The sequence below is a fragment of the Danio rerio genome, chromosome 5 (assembly GCF_049306965.1).
Source record: "Danio rerio strain Tuebingen ecotype United States chromosome 5, GRCz12tu, whole genome shotgun sequence".
Classification (NCBI taxonomy): Eukaryota; Metazoa; Chordata; class Actinopteri; order Cypriniformes; family Danionidae; genus Danio; species Danio rerio.
Genome location: NC_133180.1, coordinates 6,058,604 through 6,071,894, shown reverse-complemented (window position 1 = coordinate 6,071,894; position 13,291 = coordinate 6,058,604). Strand labels below are relative to the sequence as shown.

General features: G+C 35.0%; 1 protein-coding gene across 7 annotated transcripts in view; it reads right to left on the bottom strand.

Annotated features, from left to right (window-relative positions):
* The window catches only part of mapkap1 (MAPK associated protein 1), a 105,560-nt gene that overhangs the window by 84,296 nt on the left and 7,973 nt on the right, over positions 1-13,291 (bottom strand). The window lies entirely within an intron of this gene.

The window sequence follows — 13,291 nt, the reverse complement described above, 5'->3', positions numbered from 1 at the left end:
TATGTAAATCTGTAAGTGCTAACTACCAGCGTTCTTCAAAATATAGACCATTTCAATATGTGGTCATGTCACTGGCCCATGAACATTTCCTGCTTGTTATTTCATAACTGTAACAAAAGACAATTCAATCATAACTTAATGATAAAGCAGCTGTCATAACATTACTTATGTGGCTCTTTTTTAATTCTCGGAAGCTATACAAACTAAAAATGTAAAACAGGAAATACGTTGGGACCACTGTTTTTGTTTACATCCCTCAAAATGGTCTATATTTTGTGTTAAACAAAAACAAAAGAAAGGTTTGGAATCACAGTATAATAATTAGGGGTGTCAAAATTAATCGTTTTTTCGGTGCACCGCGATGCAGACACGGACAATTCGGTATCGGTTCAGTAATAATCATAACCGGTTATTACTGACATCTTTTACCTCATAAGCGCTCTGTCGCGAGGGAGGCGATCGCGAGTATTTACAACGCTTTAACTACTTAAAACTCATAAACTGTGCACAATTTCACTGTGTGTGTTTGCTGGATTAGTCTTTCACTGACATATACAACAAAAGCCCCTATTTCACTGAGATCGAGAGATTGAAAGTACTCCATTTCTCTCTCTTTCTCTCGCTCTCTCTCACACTCACACTCACACACACACACACACACACACACACACACACACACACACACACACACACACACACACACACACACACACACACACACACACACACACAGTGGCCCATTTGACCTGCTGGCGTGGCTTTTCTTCTCCTCTCGGCTGTTTTACAGCGTTACTTCTGTTTAAAGAAACGAGCGCGTGTCTGCAGAGTTTTCTCCACCGTGTCTATTATACATCAGTTGTGAGATCGCCGCTGCCGCCTGCCGCTTATCAGTGTCACTCATCTGTGAAGAACGCAGCCCGCAAGAGCCAATCGCAACCGTTTTTGTTGAGGGTGTGACCAATCAAAGAGGTGTAAGAGAACTAGACAAGGATCAGAAAGTGAGCTGGATATTTATATTTGTTTATATTATTTGTTTAATGCTCGTTTTGTTTAAAGTTGCAGTTTTTATATCTGACTGTTTGTATTAAATGACAAAATTGTATTACAAATAATATATAAATATAAATATACTCATACAGTTAATACAAGAACTACTGCTGTGAAGAAAATATAGAACTGTGTATGAAAAGCACCGTCAATGCACCGTGATGCACCGAAATATCAAATTGAACCGAATCGATGGCATGATAATCGTAACCGAACCAAACCGTGAGACTCGTGTAGGTTCACAGCTCTAATAATAATAATGATAAAATACTTTACATTTTGGGGGGGAAAACTATAATTTTAAGTCTACTTCTGCAATTATAATTGCTTTGCTATTTTCAAAGAAACATACAGCAGACATGACTTATCTGAGGGAGAAAAAAAACGTTTGTTTTGTGCACAGGGTTCCCACTCTTTCATGGAAATTCAAGGACTTGAAATCATTAAGGTTTTTAAATCAGGCACCTTTGTAATTTACAACTCCAGTGTACAAAGCGTAATGTTGATGTTTTAAACGTGTCATTTTCAAAAAAAAGGTTGATCGTTTTAAAGAACTTTAATACATTTAGTTAAAGGTGCTGTATGTAAGTTTTTGACTCTTCAAAAAGCATAAAAACACCATAATATGTTTGCAGATATTTAAGAATCATGCTAAGTGAAGATTATTGTTTTGCTGAAAAACAAGAATGAAGTCAGATATTCTGCTTTGAAAATGTGAGTTATGTGCCGGAACGTCTGTCTTTGTTTTGTTTTTTTAACCTGCCCACTGCCAGTTTAGTCAATTCGATTTTAGCACCCCGGGTTCCCTTCATTGAAAACCGCCACATATTTGATTCATTCAGTCAGAAAGGCAATCAAAGCATGTGTTCACAACCAAAAATGCAACCTCCGGTGGACAGTGGCCGACTCTAACATGAGATTCAGATTCTCCCCAAGAGGTGGTTGGTTATTAATTAGCAAATAATGTAAATATCCCGAACGTAAACATTAGGTAAGCAGATTACCCCGTGTCCTAACAACATGCTACATTACGAGATATGCAGTGATATGTAATTTGGCTGTTTGCACCAGACGAAACACAACAAAAATGTAAAATTTATAACCAATCAAAAGCATAGAATAGTGCACTTACTGCACTCCAACGAAATGGTAAAGTTTATAATCTAATTAATACATATTAAATGTCTTTAACATTATTAAATGTACATGCTGAATAACTGATTTGTTGGTGTCATCAATCTGGCAACCTGCATTTGCTGTGTTTTGAAACAGGCGTGCAATACCTAATTCAACCCCTGGGTGTCAAACCTACATTCATTCATTTTCTTTTCGGCTTAGTCCCTTTCTTAATCCAGGGTCGCCACAGTGGAATGAACCGCCAACTTATCCAGCACGTTTTTATGCAGCGGATGCCCTTCAAACCGCAACCCATCCTTGGGAAACATCCACACACACTCATTCACACTCATACACTACGGACAATTTAGCCTACCCAATTCACCTGTACCGCATGTCTTTGGACTGCGAGGAAAACTGGAGCACTCGATGGAAACCCACGCGAATGCAGGGAGAACATGCAAACTCCACACAGAAACGCCAATTGACCCAGCTGAAGCTCGAACCAGCGACCTTACTGCTGTGAGGCGACAGCACTACCGCGCCCTCAAACCTACATACGGCACCTTTAAATTTAATGCTGGTAATAATCAAATGCGGTTTCTAAAGTATTGATAAAATGCATTCTTTGTCATAGTTCGTGTATAAGATTTAAATGTACGATTTTTTTCAGTTTTTTAAAACAGCACAGTACAATTATTGAAAACTTTAAATTTAAGCACTTTCAAGGACCTATGTTTGTTTTAAAGTACTTGCCAGCCCTTGAATTTGTGTGTCTGAAATGCAGGTACTGTCAAGAAGTGTGGGAACCCTGTGTGTAATTACTCATTTGATTTGATTAGACCAGGGAGCCGCATGTGGCTCTTTAGCGCTGCCCTTGTGGCTCCCTGAAGCTTTTTCAAAAATGTTCAAAAAGATGGGGAAGGTTAGTATATATTTTTGTTTTAATATGATTTCTATAGGAGGACAAACATTTTTAACGTTTTCAAATGCTGTAAAAGTGTGTAGAGTTAATATTTAATTTCAACATTTCTGTCAACGAAGATTTGCGTCATAGCCTGCGACACAGGTTTCTATCAGCAGGGCGGGATGCCAGGCAGGTGGCTGTTGTAAACAAACCGGGAGATAATAAAGCATGGAAAGCCGTTCACAGATGGTGACCAACCACTTGATTTCAGTGGCTATTTAATCATGAAGGCTCATTATGTATTTGTAGCCAACTTAGTCATTTTTATAGTAGGCTAATATAGCTACTATATATACACACACAGCATGTGTTTCCTTCATTATAAGGCTTTACATTTTTTGCGGCTCCAAACATATTTGTTTTTTTTTTGGTCCAATATGGCTCTTTCAACATTTTGGGTTGCCGACCCCTGGATTAGACAATGACTCAAAACCAAACCACTTATAAATTTGTTTCACACAAGAGATTTTCTCTTCAATAGCTCAACACGCACGCACGCACGCACGCATGCACGCACACACACACACACACACAAAATATATATATAGAATATTACTAAATTTTATTTGTTTGTTTAAATTCAACCAATATAAATTGTTTGCAACATGCAACCATGTACCTTAAACAATATTTAGTAAATATAATTAATCATTTTTTTCAGTATAGCAAGTCTTTTTTGTTTCTTTTTTATTATTTTTGTACATTTATTTGTATGAGAATATATATATATATTTCTGGTGAAATGTAGTCTTTTGGAATCAGTTGTAAGCTTATTTTGGTGTTTGCATTTTTTTTTTTTTGTACATTGAAAAAATATATTCTCACACAAATAAATGTACAAAATAATAAAAAATACACAAATAAAAGACTTACTACACTGAAAAAAATATTATTTACATTTACTAAATATTGTTTAAGGTACATGGTTGCAAACAATTTATATTGGTTGAATTTAAACAAACAAAGATAATTTAGTAATGGGTTTCTTTAAATTTAGCCCATATAAATAGTTTGCAACCACCAACTCTAAACAAAATGTAGTAAATCCAATGAATCATTTTTTTTTCAATGTACAAACAAAATGCAAACACCAAAATAAGCTTACAACTGATTCCAAAAGACTACATTTCACCAGAAACACTTTTAGCACTGGAAACAGGTTTGTGAAAGGCAAGAATTTCTAAGAGTACAGATCAATTTCAGTCAGTTCCCATTTCCAGCTGAGCCAACAAGCACAATCACATTAACCCTTGATCACAGAGCAGGAGACATCCGATAAATAAAACGTCAGTTCCCCTGAATCAAAACTTCATTTCATTTCAATGGCATCTGCTAAGATCAAAATGCTGTCAAATTTCCTTTTTATTCGTGCAAACCTTTATTTAGCCCCAGATTAATTTGCATGATCAATTGTCAGTGGCTGGTACAGTAAAGAAGAGCACTTTGTTTACACAGACGTTTTGAGCAAACAAAGCAGCAACATTTTTTTTTTACATAGGTTTCAGCATATTAATAATCCGTAAGCATCAGTGATGGGAATAGTAAGGAATAGAATGATTCTGGCTCCAGTTCAGATTCCACTTGAAGATTCTGGCTCCTTAAGGATTGCATTAACAATTCTTTCAGGTCTTGAGAATAATCACTATTATTTAGAAAACAAGCAATCAAGTGAATCTCTCCTAAATATTCGTAAACCCTAAACAGACCATTTCAATGTGATGATGTCATTGGCCCATGAACACTTCTTGCTTGCTGTCAAACAGCATCATTACTGTAACAAGAAGCAGTTCAATTATAACTTTACATTAAAACAGCCAACATAACATCCTTTATCAATATGGGGGTCTTTTTGGATTTCTGCAAGCTATGAAAAGTAAAAATATAAAACAGGAAATATGTTAGGACCATTGTTATCGGTTACATCCCTTAAAATGCTCCATCAGGCTGCACAAGAAATCCGCAACTCGTTTGTCAACAAATCAATTGAACCATGTCTGTGCAAGAAGATCAACTGCTGGAGATCGCAATTGACTGTCTTTTCTAGAGTTCGGCTTGCGCGCTCAAGCAGTGTGACGCACTTGCGCAGCAATGTTTTGTCAGCTTGTCATCCGCTGAAAAAATAGATTATTATATAAATACTATATAAATAGTTTATATAGTTTATTATTTAGTTTATTAAAATAGTTTATTGTATATATATATATATATATATATATATATTATCAGACATACTGTGAAAATTTCCTTGCTCTGTTAAACATCATTTGGGAAATATTTAAAAAAAGAAGAAAAAAAAAATCGAAGGGGGCTAATAATTCACACTTCAACTGTATGTATGTATGTATGTAAATCTGTAAGTGCTAACTACCAGCGTTCTTCAAAATATAGACCATTTCAATATGTGGTCATGTCACTGGCCCATGAACATTTCCTGCTTGTTATTTCATAACTGTAACAAAAGACAATTCAATCATAACTTAATGATAAAGCAGCTGTCATAACATTACTTATGTGGCTCTTTTTTAATTCTCGGAAGCTATACAAACTAAAAATGTAAAACAGGAAATACGTTGGGACCACTGTTTTTGTTTACATCCCTCAAAATGGTCTATATTTTGTGTTAAACAAAAACAAAAGAAAGGTTTGGAATCACAGTATAATAATTAGGGGTGTCAAAATTAATCGTTTTTTCGGTGCACCGCGATGCAGACACGGACAATTCGGTATCGGTTCAGTAATAATCATAACCGGTTATTACTGACATCTTTTACCTCATAAGCGCTCTGTCGCGAGGGAGGCGATCGCGAGTATTTACAACGCTTTAACTACTTAAAACTCATAAACTGTGCACAATTTCACTGTGTGTGTTTGCTGGATTAGTCTTTCACTGACATATACAACAAAAGCCCCTATTTCACTGAGATCGAGAGATTGAAAGTACTCCATTTCTCTCTCTTTCTCTCGCTCTCTCTCACACTCACACTCACACACACACACACACACACACACACACACACACACACACACACACACACACACACACACACACACACACACACACACACACACACACACACAGTGGCCCATTTGACCTGCTGGCGTGGCTTTTCTTCTCCTCTCGGCTGTTTTACAGCGTTACTTCTGTTTAAAGAAACGAGCGCGTGTCTGCAGAGTTTTCTCCACCGTGTCTATTATACATCAGTTGTGAGATCGCCGCTGCCGCCTGCCGCTTATCAGTGTCACTCATCTGTGAAGAACGCAGCCCGCAAGAGCCAATCGCAACCGTTTTTGTTGAGGGTGTGACCAATCAAAGAGGTGTAAGAGAACTAGACAAGGATCAGAAAGTGAGCTGGATATTTATATTTGTTTATATTATTTGTTTAATGCTCGTTTTGTTTAAAGTTGCAGTTTTTATATCTGACTGTTTGTATTAAATGACAAAATTGTATTACAAATAATATATAAATATAAATATACTCATACAGTTAATACAAGAACTACTGCTGTGAAGAAAATATAGAACTGTGTATGAAAAGCACCGTCAATGCACCGTGATGCACCGAAATATCAAATTGAACCGAATCGATGGCATGATAATCGTAACCGAACCAAACCGTGAGACTCGTGTAGGTTCACAGCTCTAATAATAATAATGATAAAATACTTTACATTTTGGGGGGGAAAACTATAATTTTAAGTCTACTTCTGCAATTATAATTGCTTTGCTATTTTCAAAGAAACATACAGCAGACATGACTTATCTATGGGAGAAAAAAAACCTTTGTTTTGTGTACAGGGTTCCCACTCTTTCATGGAAATTCAAGGACTTGAAATCATTAAGGTTTTTAAATCAGGCACCTTTGTAATTTACAACTCCAGTGTACAAAGCGTAATGTTGATGTTTTAAACGTGTCATTTTCAAAAAAAAGGTTGATCGTTTTAAAGAACTTTAATACATTTAGTTAAAGGTGCTGTATGTAAGTTTTTGACTCTTCAAAAAGCATAAAAACACCATAATATGTTTGCAGATATTTAAGAATCATGCTAAGTGAAGATTATTGTTTTGCTGAAAAACAAGAATGAAGTCAGATATTCTGCTTTGAAAATGTGAGTTATGTGCCGGAACGTCTGTCTTTGTTTTGTTTTTTTAACCTGCCCACTGCCAGTTTAGTCAATTCGATTTTAGCACCCCGGGTTCCCTTCATTGAAAACCGCCACATATTTGATTCATTCAGTCAGAAAGGCAATCAAAGCATGTGTTCACAACCAAAAATGCAACCTCCGGTGGACAGTGGCCGACTCTAACATGAGATTCAGATTCTCCCCAAGAGGTGGTTGGTTATTAATTAGCAAATAATGTAAATATCCCGAACGTAAACATTAGGTAAGCAGATTACCCCGTGTCCTAACAACATGCTACATTACGAGATATGCAGTGATATGTAATTTGGCTGTTTGCACCAGACGAAACACAACAAAAATGTAAAATTTATAACCAATCAAAAGCATAGAATAGTGCACTTACTGCACTCCAACGAAATGGTAAAGTTTATAATCTAATTAATACATATTAAATGTCTTTAACATTATTAAATGTACATGCTGAATAACTGATTTGTTGGTGTCATCAATCTGGCAACCTGCATTTGCTGTGTTTTGAAACAGGCGTGCAATACCTAATTCAACCCCTGGGTGTCAAACCTACATTCATTCATTTTCTTTTCGGCTTAGTCCCTTTCTTAATCCAGGGTCGCCACAGTGGAATGAACCGCCAACTTATCCAGCACGTTTTTATGCAGCGGATGCCCTTCAAACCGCAACCCATCCTTGGGAAACATCCACACACACTCATTCACACTCATACACTACGGACAATTTAGCCTACCCAATTCACCTGTACCGCATGTCTTTGGACTGCGAGGAAAACTGGAGCACTCGATGGAAACCCACGCGAATGCAGGGAGAACATGCAAACTCCACACAGAAACGCCAATTGACCCAGCTGAAGCTCGAACCAGCGACCTTACTGCTGTGAGGCGACAGCACTACCGCGCCCTCAAACCTACATACGGCACCTTTAAATTTAATGCTGGTAATAATCAAATGCGGTTTCTAAAGTATTGATAAAATGCATTCTTTGTCATAGTTCGTGTATAAGATTTAAATGTACGATTTTTTTCAGTTTTTTAAAACAGCACAGTACAATTATTGAAAACTTTAAATTTAAGCACTTTCAAGGACCTATGTTTGTTTTAAAGTACTTGCCAGCCCTTGAATTTGTGTGTCTGAAATGCAGGTACTGTCAAGAAGTGTGGGAACCCTGTGTGTAATTACTCATTTGATTTGATTAGACCAGGGAGCCGCATGTGGCTCTTTAGCGCTGCCCTTGTGGCTCCCTGAAGCTTTTTCAAAAATGTTCAAAAAGATGGGGAAGGTTAGTATATATTTTTGTTTTAATATGATTTCTATAGGAGGACAAACATTTTTAACGTTTTCAAATGCTGTAAAAGTGTGTAGAGTTAATATTTAATTTCAACATTTCTGTCAACGAAGATTTGCGTCATAGCCTGCGACACAGGTTTCTATCAGCAGGGCGGGATGCCAGGCAGGTGGCTGTTGTAAACAAACCGGGAGATAATAAAGCATGGAAAGCCGTTCACAGATGGTGACCAACCACTTGATTTCAGTGGCTATTTAATCATGAAGGCTCATTATGTATTTGTAGCCAACTTAGTCATTTTTATAGTAGGCTAATATAGCTACTATATATACACACACAGCATGTGTTTCCTTCATTATAAGGCTTTACATTTTTTGCGGCTCCAAACATATTTGTTTTTTTTTTGGTCCAATATGGCTCTTTCAACATTTTGGGTTGCCGACCCCTGGATTAGACAATGACTCAAAACCAAACCACTTATAAATTTGTTTCACACAAGAGATTTTCTCTTCAATAGCTCAACACGCACGCACGCACGCACGCATGCACGCACACACACACACACACACAAAATATATATATAGAATATTACTAAATTTTATTTGTTTGTTTAAATTCAACCAATATAAATTGTTTGCAACATGCAACCATGTACCTTAAACAATATTTAGTAAATATAATTAATCATTTTTTTCAGTATAGCAAGTCTTTTTTGTTTCTTTTTTATTATTTTTGTACATTTATTTGTATGAGAATATATATATATATTTCTGGTGAAATGTAGTCTTTTGGAATCAGTTGTAAGCTTATTTTGGTGTTTGCATTTTTTTTTTTTTTGTACATTGAAAAAATATATTCTCACACAAATAAATGTACAAAATAATAAAAAATACACAAATAAAAGACTTACTACACTGAAAAAAATATTATTTACATTTACTAAATATTGTTTAAGGTACATGGTTGCAAACAATTTATATTGGTTGAATTTAAACAAACAAAGATAATTTAGTAATGGGTTTCTTTAAATTTAGCCCATATAAATAGTTTGCAACCACCAACTCTAAACAAAATGTAGTAAATCCAATGAATCATTTTTTTTTCAATGTACAAACAAAATGCAAACACCAAAATAAGCTTACAACTGATTCCAAAAGACTACATTTCACCAGAAACACTTTTAGCACTGGAAACAGGTTTGTGAAAGGCAAGAATTTCTAAGAGTACAGATCAATTTCAGTCAGTTCCCATTTCCAGCTGAGCCAACAAGCACAATCACATTAACCCTTGATCACAGAGCAGGAGACATCCGATAAATAAAACGTCAGTTCCCCTGAATCAAAACTTCATTTCATTTCAATGGCATCTGCTAAGATCAAAATGCTGTCAAATTTCCTTTTTATTCGTGCAAACCTTTATTTAGCCCCAGATTAATTTGCATGATCAATTGTCAGTGGCTGGTACAGTAAAGAAGAGCACTTTGTTTACACAGACGTTTTGAGCAAATGAAGCAGCAACATTTTTTTTTTACATAGGTTTCAGCATATTAATAATCCGTAAGCATCAGTGATGGGAATAGTAAGGAATTGAATGATTCTGGCTCCAGTTCAGATTCCACTTAAAGATTCTGGCTCCTTAAGGATTGCATTAACAATTCTTTCAGGTCTTGAGAATAATCACTATTATTTAGAAAACAAGCAATCAAGTGAATCTCTCCTAAATATTCGTAAACCCTAAACAGACCATTTCAATGTGATGTCATTGGCCCATGAACACTTCTTGCTTGCTGTCAAACAGTAGCCCCTTTCACACATACAGACCTTTCCGGAAAATTGCCGGCAATTTTCCGGAAAGGTCTGTATGTGTGAACAGGTCCTTTTTGAAAATACCGGTAAATTCGTTCTGGCTATTTTCCGGAAAGAGAAGTTGTAACATTACCGGCAATTTGCCGGAATGCTGCGCTGTGTGAATGCAGAAGGAAGATTACCGTAATAAGCGCGTGCACGTCTAGAACGTGCTGACGTGAGACGTCTGCTTTAGCCAATCACAACAGTCAGACGCATTTACGTCCGCGCGGTTTGTGAGAATAAAAACCTTTGAATATTTTTCCAGACACCTTTAGCTGCTAGAAGTTAGTCAGATCACGTTTATATGTTCTTCTTAATGCAAACTGTGTAAATAATCATCGATGAGATGCTTATGATAAGCCGCTGTTTGTTTACCTTCAAGCTTTGCGTGTGCCTGTAAAACAGCCTGTGAGCGCCTGCACACGCACATATTATGAACATCTCGACATGCGAAAGTGATCCTGCGAAAGTTGTTCACAATATTGATCATCCACAGAGTTTGTAATTTAGTCAAATGTTTACAAATACAAGCGCAGCCGTTTAAAGCTCATTTGTGGTGAATGATGTCAGAATTTACCGGTGTTTTGGAATGGATGTGTGAATGCTCTTTTCCGGAAAATTTCCGTAACGTTCTCGCCTGTGTGAACAGCGCTTTTTTCAATATACCGGTAAAGTCGTTCCGGAAATTTTCCAGATATTTACCGGCATCACTGTGTGAAAGGGGCTAGTATCATTACTGTAACAAGAAGCAGTTCAATTATAACTTTACATTAAAACAGCCAACATAACATCCTTTATCAATATGGGGGTCTTTTTGGATTTCTGCAAGCTATGAAAAGTAAAAATATAAAACAGGAAATGCATTAGGACCATTGTTATCGGTTACATCCCTTAAAATGCTCCATCAGGCTGCACAAGAAATCCGCAACTCGTTTGTCAACAAATCAATTGAACCATGTCTGTGCAAGAAGATCAACTGCTGGAGATCTTTTCTAGAGTTCGGCTTGCGCCCTCAAGCAGTGTGACGCACTTGCGCAGCAATGTTTTGTCAGCTTGTCATCCGCTGAAAAAATTGATTATTATATAAATACTATATAAACAGTTTATATAGTTTATTATTTAGTTTATTAAAATAGTTTATTGTATATATATATATATATATATATATATATATATATATATATATATATATATATATATATTATCAGACATACTGTGAAAATTTCCTTGCTCTGTTAAACATCATTTGGGAAATATTTAAAAAAAGAAGAAAAAAAAAATCGAAGGGGGCTAATAATTCACACTTCAACTGTATGTATGTATGTATGCATGTATGCATGTATGCATGTATGTATGTATAGTCAAAACAGTCAACAGTCAAAAAGTGATGACTTTGACTGAAGATTACCAAACTTTTTTTTTTTAATTATCATGCAGTGGGCGACACGGTGGCTCAGTGGTTAACATTTTCACCTCACAGCAAGAAAGTCACAGGTTCGAGTCCTGGCTGGGTCAGTTAGCATTTCTGTGTGGAGCTTGCATGTTCTCCCTGTGTTGGTGTGGGTTTCCTCCGGGTGCTCCGGTTTCCCCCACAGTCCAAACACATGCGCTATAGGTCACTTGAATAAACTAAATTGGTCATAGTGTATGAGAGTGAATGAGTGCGTATGGGTGTTTTCCAGGACTGGGTTGTAGCTGGAAGGGCATTCGCTGTGTAAAACATATGCTGGAATAGTTGGCGGTTCATTCCACTGCGGCGACCCCTGATAAATAATGAGACTAAGCCGAAGGAAAATGGATGAGTAAATAAATTAACATGCATGAATAAAATGTTTATCTAAAGAATAAAAATGTGCACTAGCAAAACAAACATGGTAAAATTGTATTTCAAATGCACAAATAAACACAAATAAACTAATATTTTCTTTTCAACCCAAACTCTGTTTGCCCAACAGCTATGAGTAGCATTAAATAATAGATAGAAATACAAGAACAACATTTCAATACATTAATCATCATCTTTGCTTATTTATTTATTCATGTATTTATTAATTAATTCATCCTTTCTTTATTTCATTTATTTATCATTTGTTTAATCATTCATTATTTATTTATTTCATTTAGTTATCATTTATGCATTCATTCATTCATTTATTTTATTTTTCATTTTTATTCAATCATAATTTATTTATTTCATTTATTTACCATTTATTTATTCATTCATTATTTATTTATTTATTTCATTTAGTTATCATTTATGCATTTATTAATTAATTTTATTTATCTTTTTTTGGTCATTTAATCATAATTTATTTATTTCATTTATTTATCATTTGTTTATTCATTTATTATTTATTTATTCCATTTAGTTATCATTTATGCATTTATTTATTCATTCATTCATTTATTTTATTTTTATTTATTGATCATTTAAATTTTTGTTCATTCAATCATAATTTATTTATTTCATTTATTTATTCATGTATTTATTCCTTCTTTCATTATTTATTTATTTCATTTACTTATCATTTATGCATTTATTTATTTATTCATTCATTCATTCGTTTAATTATTTCATTTATTTATCATTGTATTAAATTGTTCATTCGGTCATAATTTATTTATTTTATTTATTATTTATTTATGTATGTATTTATTAACTCATTCATTCATTTTTTTTTTTTTTATAATTTTATCATTATTGCTATTAAATTATGGTTTCTAAGAGTGAGAACTTTCTCATTCTTAGAATTTTCTAAGAATGGAACTTGAATCAAAGTTAAAGATGATAAGCAAGTCTTTTATTCTCTCAGGAAAACTTTTTTAATTTTCAGTGAAAGACCTTTTTTCTAGGACAGTCAAAAAGGAAGCAAA